This window comes from Monodelphis domestica, chromosome 2 (assembly GCF_027887165.1).
Source record: "Monodelphis domestica isolate mMonDom1 chromosome 2, mMonDom1.pri, whole genome shotgun sequence".
NCBI classification, from domain to species: Eukaryota; Metazoa; Chordata; class Mammalia; order Didelphimorphia; family Didelphidae; genus Monodelphis; species Monodelphis domestica.
Genome location: NC_077228.1, coordinates 62,597,226 through 62,604,126, shown reverse-complemented (window position 1 = coordinate 62,604,126; position 6,901 = coordinate 62,597,226). Strand labels below are relative to the sequence as shown.

The 6,901-nt window shown below is 45.5% G+C and overlaps 1 protein-coding gene across 3 annotated transcripts in view; it reads left to right on the top strand.

Annotated features, from left to right (window-relative positions):
- The first annotated feature begins 1,952 nt into the window (after positions 1 to 1,952).
- GPR161 (G protein-coupled receptor 161) overlaps positions 1,953 to 6,901 on the top strand; it is a 57,615-nt gene continuing 52,666 nt past the window's right edge. For 2 of the 3 annotated variants that reach the window (XM_007480729.3, XM_007480728.3), the window contains exons 1-2: positions 2,670 to 3,072; positions 3,676 to 4,070. The gene's annotated coding sequence lies outside the window, so the exon portion shown is untranslated. Of the gene's footprint in view, positions 2,573 to 2,669; positions 3,073 to 3,675; positions 4,071 to 6,901 lie in introns of those variants that run through there. The other variant, XM_056815504.1, reaches the window with a different exon arrangement.

The window sequence follows — 6,901 nt, the reverse complement described above, 5'->3', positions numbered from 1 at the left end:
ATGACTCTCAAGCCATAACCAGAAGAATAGAATGTCTTCAGCAGCAATGAGGAAGTTAGGAAGGGGGGAGGATTTGAGGGGAGAGCTAACATCTCAATGAACATGTTGAATTTTATATTCCTACAGAAAAATTCAACTGGAAATAACCAATAGACAATTGGGAATGAATGAATGAAGCTCAAGAGAAAGACTTTGGCTAGAACAGAATAGAGGAGAGAGAGTATAAAGAGAGGAGAGAGCCCAGGAGGGAACACTTGGGAACCCCCACCTATTGGGAACAGGACATGGATGATGATTCAGCAAAGAAACCAGAGTAGAAGGAGAACCAAGTGAGAACAATACTGCCCAAAACCCAAAGAGGAGAGAATATCCAGGAGGCAGCGGTGGTCATCAATGCCAACTATGCGGTGGAAATGTAAAGGAAGATGAGAAAAGGCAATTACATGAGCTCAGTTAAAAGATAATTTTGGAGAGCACAATCTTAAGATAAAATAATTCCAATAGACTGATTCTGGAGTAAGAATATAAGTTTATTGATTCTATCAGTTTTATTAGTTAGACCAGCATCATAATTGATAAAGTGATATCGTTCTCCATGACTCTCTCACAACCAGGGATAACCAGATCTGGGTCAGGCAGCCTAATAAATAGATTTTTTAGGAGCTCATTAGTCAGCTTCTCCCTTGAGGAGGACAACTTTAATTGGAGATAGCTAGTTAAGAAATGGTCCATCAACCTATCCACTCTTTCCCATCCCCAGGCATGGATAGGTCATGCTGCAAAGGAACCCTCGACTCTTTCATTCATTCATTAACTAACTTCTATTAAAAAAGGAAGACATTCTTTGGGATCCCCAAGGACAAAGACAATGCAAAAAGTATCAGACCAGATGGTATTCTTGGCCCAGATCAGTCACAGGAATCCAGGTAATTCTCCCTTCTAGGAATTAATATAGTATATGAAAAATACATTCTCACAGCATGTTGTGAGAGTGAAGTTGGAAACCAGACATCAAGAGATTGAGAAGTGCTGAGTGGAGAGAAAATGGAAGCAATGGGTAAAGCTTTTTCTGGAAGTTTGGCTGTGAAAGAGAGAAGTATGGGATGGAAGATTGGAAGGATGATGGAGTCAAATGGAGGTAGTTTAAAGTTGGCAGAGACACCAGGGCACATTTTAAAGTAACTGGGAAGGTGCCAATAGATAGGAAAAGATTGAAAATTAGAGAGAGAGGAAAAAAAAAGAGGACATGATGGCTGGGGGGCAAGCTACTAGAAGTAATAGGAGCTGTCTAATCCAGGACACAAACAGAGACTGGCTTTGCCAAGGAAAAAAGGCCAGCTCTTCTTCCAAGACCTGAGGAAAGGAGAAGAGAATGGGAGGGGATTTTGAGGTGATTCAAAACCGAGAAGCTGAAACCATCTACTAAGTTAAAAAGGAATATATGATAGGAAGGAAGTACTCAGATATGCAGATTGAAATTACAGCTCCTTGAAGTGTCCCAAGGTACTCAACTAGCAGCTGGGGAGGAACTAATGAACCTAGCTGGATTTTAAAGATTTTATCTGTTGTATTAATGATACATATCTTCAAGGTTTGAAAACCATTTTCTTTGCAATAAAGGTGAGGTAAGTACAAATGTTATTAGCTCTGTTTGACAGAAAACTGAGGATCTGCCAGCGAAGTGATTTATCCAGGGTCCCAGAGCTTGTAGGTTTCTTTTCTAGGGTTTCTTTCCAAGTCCGGACTATTACCTAATTATGTTTTTGAAGTATCTTTTTTTAATGAAGTTTGAAAAAACTTAGGTTTGATTTTCACTGCCCTATTTTAGGACCCTTTCTTTTTAGCTAGTTTAAACTTTGCTTCAGTTTCACTCAAATTAAGATTGGTGAGGAGGAAGAAGGGGATGGGAGAAGAGGGAGAAAATGATGAAGAGGGGAGAGAGGAACTGACCAGGCTGATGGAGGAGGCCGAAGATGGTCTATGATGAGTCTGAAAGAGGAGGAAGAGGAGATTTAGAGTTGACCGTAAAGCCGAAGGAATTATACTTTTTTTCTTTTTAAGACAGAAACAAGTCATTGAAAAATATCTAAGGGGGCCAGAAAGGAGAGATGCGGATGGGGAGGCTCGGAAGGGAAATGGAGGATGAAAGAATAGGTAAGAGGGAGTTTGAAAAGGCTAAATCCGGAAATGAGGAATAGAGATGGGAAAAGGGAAAGCACAAAGCTGAAGAGAGAAGGAAAAAAGCAATAAGGCGGCGGGGCGGGATGGAATGAAGGGAAAAAGCCGGGGAGGGCGAAGGGGAACGAGGAGGCAAGTCAGTGCCCATGGGAGGAGGGATTGCAAAGACAGTTTAGAGCGCAGACCCAAGGAAAGAAAAGCTGGAAACAGGGCCCGAAGAAGAGTTAAGTAGGGGTAAGAAGAGGGTCGCAGCAGTGCCCGGAGCAGGCCCGGGGTGGGGAGTGGGACTAGGTGGGCACAAGAGATGGACAAGAGACACAAAGAGTGACGGGGAGAGAGGAGGACAAGAACCCGGAGGATGTGTTGGGAATGTAGGAGAGGAAGTGCAGAAAAGGTGAGTGGGGGCCGGAGAACGAGGATGAGAGAGGCGGGCCTGGGGCCGCGTAGGCGAGGCGGGCGGGAGGTGGAGAGAGAGGCCGGGAGGAGGGGCGGGCAGTGCAGAGAGCTGCGCGGCGCGGAACAGAGCAGAGAAACGCAGGGTAGCTCGGCTGGTTTGGCGCTGCGCGGCGCGTTATAGCAGAGCCAGGCGCGGCGCGGCGCGGCGCAGCAAAGTTTCTTGCCTGCTTTGGGCCCCCTCGGCCCTTCTCCGCGTGTCTGCAGCAGCTGCCGGATGCGGCGGGGCTGACTCGGGAAGAGTTGGTGGGGACGCGGGGGGCTACCACTCGAAACCTCTGGTCCCTGAAGCGGCGGCTGCCTAGAGGGAGGCGGGCAGGCGGGCCAGGCGGCTGCGGCCGTGGCGGTGCCGGTGGCCGCAGAAAGGGGAGGGGGAGGTAGAGGTGGGATGGCCCAGCACTGAGCAGCGGCAACAGCGGAGGCGGCGGCGGCTCCTCGGCGGTGAGCTCCTTGCACCGGGCCGGACGGGAGGACGGGCGGGCTCCGGGGCGAGGACTGCTGAGTCCCAGGCCCGGAGGGGAGGAGTTTGGGGGAGATGGAACGGGTTTGAGCTTCATTGTGCAGGGAGGAGAGGGAGGAGGAGGAGGAGGAGGAGGTGGCGGTGGCGGTGGCGCGAGGCCTTGGCGGAGGCTGGGGGAGCAGCAGGGTGGGCGGCGGCGATTTGGGACCTAACCCCTGAGCCCTCTTCCTCCAGGGATCCCAAAGACCCAAAGACCTTCTACCTCATCTTTCCAGTACACCCGTACCCTAGCAGCACCCCTTTACTCTTCGTTTTTCCTTCTTTACCCCCTCTTTATCACCAGCCACATCTCCCTCCACCACCATCCCCCCTGCGCCCCCTTTTCCTGTGGACGTTAAAAAGCCAGTCCTCCACCTTCACTCCTCCTCCTCGATCTTGGGCTCGAGGAATGTGCTATTTGTGGCACTGTGTTCTTGGAGAAGCCCCCATCCCTGTCCCCCAGGAAGCAGTAAGGGGTCTGGGGCAACCTTCAAAGGGCCAGATCATGTCTGTTTCCAATCCTTCCCTCCTTCCCTCCCCTCTAGGAGCCTCCCCCCATCCTTAGAAAGGGTGGTCATGGATGCTGCTGAACTGGCCCCAAGGGGATTGATTTCTGCCCAAGAGCACCCCACAGATCAGTCTGCCTCCCTCGGCTTGGCTCAGTGCCCCCGCCCTGGGAGAGGGGTGTGGAAAGAAGCAGCCTCACAGCCCATGGATCTCAGGACATCGAGGACAAGGTGAGCAGCATCGTGGTCTGGCATCTAGGAAAAACACATGACACCTGCAGCCTCTGGAGGTTCCTAGACTCTTGGAGCTGGAAGGGACATCAGGCGGTCAGCAGCTGGGCCTGGAGGGATTTGCAGCCTCATCTCCCTCAGGGAGAGAGCAGCGTTTTCCTTGGGCAGAAAGATCTTCAGAGAAGAGACTGTAACCTTCCTGGGTAAGTGGGTACTCCTGCACTCCTTTCCCGTAGTGCTACTTTATACTGTAACTAACCTTATTGACAAGGTAGTATGTGAGATGAGAGAAATATGGATGAACTGCCTGTCCCATGGAGTCTGGAGAAATCATCTTTTGTCTGAGTCAGTCTTTCTGATAATGCCAGCCAAAGTGTAGACTATCGCTAATATATATTAGGTCTTTACTGGCATGTGATTTTTAAAAAATGGACATGAACATGTCACCACCTTCCCCTGCCTCCCAAGAGTACATTTCTCAGCTCCATGGCCCAACTAAACCGAATGTTGGATTAAAGATTCTTCTTACTAGGGCAATGCTATTTAGAGCTGGAGTGGAGTTTAGAAGCAATCTACTTCTATTCTCTTATTTTTACAGATGGAAAAGATACAGCCTAGAGAGAATTCATTCACCTACTAAGATGTAGATAGATAGGTAGATAGATAGATAGATAGATAGATAGATAGATAGATAGATAGATAGATAGATAGATAGATAGATAGGTAGGTAGGTAGATAGATAGATAGATAGATAGATAGATAGATAGATAGATAGATAGATAGATAGATATGACATCTTTTATATGTATGCTGAACTGGCCCTAAGGGGATTGATTTCTGTTCCAGAGCACTCCTCAGATCAGTCTGCCTCCCTCAGTGCTATTCATATATATATATAGTATATATTATTATTTTTAGAGATACAAGTCAGTTTCCAAAACCCCCAATTATAATGGGTATGACTCTGAAGAAAATTATTATGAAGGCATGAGCAGTGATGATTACATTATAAATTTGATCATTACCATTAAGAGTGCCAGGTGTACACACACACAAACAGAATCAGTCCATCAAACTTGGGTCTTCTGAGTCCAAATAACCTGCTCTTTTTTCATTTATATCCTCTTTTGCTTTGAGACAGCATAGAAAAAGGACAATTTCTTCACATAGAGCTAAATCAGAAAATAAATTTCTGAAAGGTATGGTTTGATACCCACAGAAGATCTTCGAGGTTTCATGACCCAGAGAAGCTCTATGGTCTGGTCCTTGGCTTCCAGGAACACTCTATAGCTTCCTTCCTTCCAGCTCTTTTCATGTTGTGTTCTGCTTATACCTTAAGTGCCCATCTGTTTTCCCTTTCCCTTCATACACAAAAGCACAGATTCTTCAACTTGGCTCAACTTGGTGTCATTTGAAGGCTATTTCCTTCAGCTCTTGATTTATTTAATTCCTCATCCCGTCATCATTGTGATAGTATCACAGGAAGACCTCTTCTCTTTTCTCTGGCCATCAAGACTGCTCAGGATATTTTATACTTAAGGCCAACTGATGAGTTCTTTTGTGGCATTTCAGGAACCCACTTTTTGTCTAATTCTTCTCCAATTTGATGACTTTTCTAGTGGACTTGAAATGGATTACAGCCCTGTTGTTTTAATTATGTCTAATTCTTTGAGACTCCATTTGGGGTTTTCTTGGCAAAGATACTGGAGTGGTTTGTGATTTCCTTCTCCAACTCATTTCACAGATGAGGAAACTGAGGCAGACAGGTATAAGTGTCTTGCCCAGAGCCATTCAGTCCTGTAGATTCTACATGTCTCCATGAACTTTTTTCTCATTGAGTTTTCTTGGCAAAGATACTGGAGTGGTTTGTGATTTCCTTCTCCAGTTTATTTCACAGAATAGGAAACTGAGGCAAACAGGTTTAAGTGACCTGTCCGGAGTCACACAACTAACACATATCTAACTTAGAGCCTCCTGACTCCAGGGCTGGCACTTTATCCACTGCACCTTCTACCTTCCTTATAAAAACCTTGTAGGGATGGTGAAAAGCCTTTTGTTTCTTTAGAGAACAGGATAAGAAGAAAGGGGACATGGCATTATTAGATCAATAGAATTAAAACTGGATGAGTCTTCAGAAGTCACCTAGTTTGAATCCTTCATGCTATACAGATAAGGAAACTGGCCCCAAGTTAAAATGGCTTGTGACAGATCACGTAGGTGATGGTAGCAAAAAAGAATTTGAGTGCTGGTCCCTAGATTCCAAATCCAGTATTCTTTCTGCTGTACCACTGTAGAATGGTTAAATTAAGGAGAGTTTCTTGGCACTTAAAATTGCTTAGGGGAGATTTTAGAGTGTTCTCTCTGTTTGTGTGTTATCTCCCCCATTAGATCACAAGCTTCTTGAGGATAGGAACTATTGTTTTGTTTTTGTCTCTTTTTGTATCCCCAGTGTTTGGCACAGTGCCTGGGGCAACATAGTAGGAACTTTATAAATGTTTATTGATCGATTGTCAAAGGTTATGTAGCTAGTAAGTAACAGAATTGGGAGGGCAGTGAGGTGGCACATTGGATAGAGTATCAGGCTTGCAGTCAGGAAGACTCATCTTCCCCAGTTCAAATCTGGCCTCAGGACACTAGCTGTGCAATCCTGGGCAAGTAACTTTTACTCTGTTTAACTCAGTTTCCTCATCTGTTAAATGAGCTTAGAGAAGTAAATGGCAAATTACTTCAGTATATCATTCCAAGAAACTCCATGGGAAAAAATCCAGGGGGTAACATAGAATTAATATGATGGAATGAATCAACAACAATAACACCACTAACAGACATAGCTAAGTATGGAACCCAGATCTCTTCTGACTCCAAATCTAGTCTTCTCTATACTCTGACCAGTCAGTCTATCTCATCACTTTCAGATACTTCCACTGTCATCCTCCTTAATGACATAATTTTAGCTTTAGAATAAGATTTGAATTTTTGAGGAAAAGAAATAGGAACTAATCAATGAGTGGAATATCATTTCCTATGGAACCAG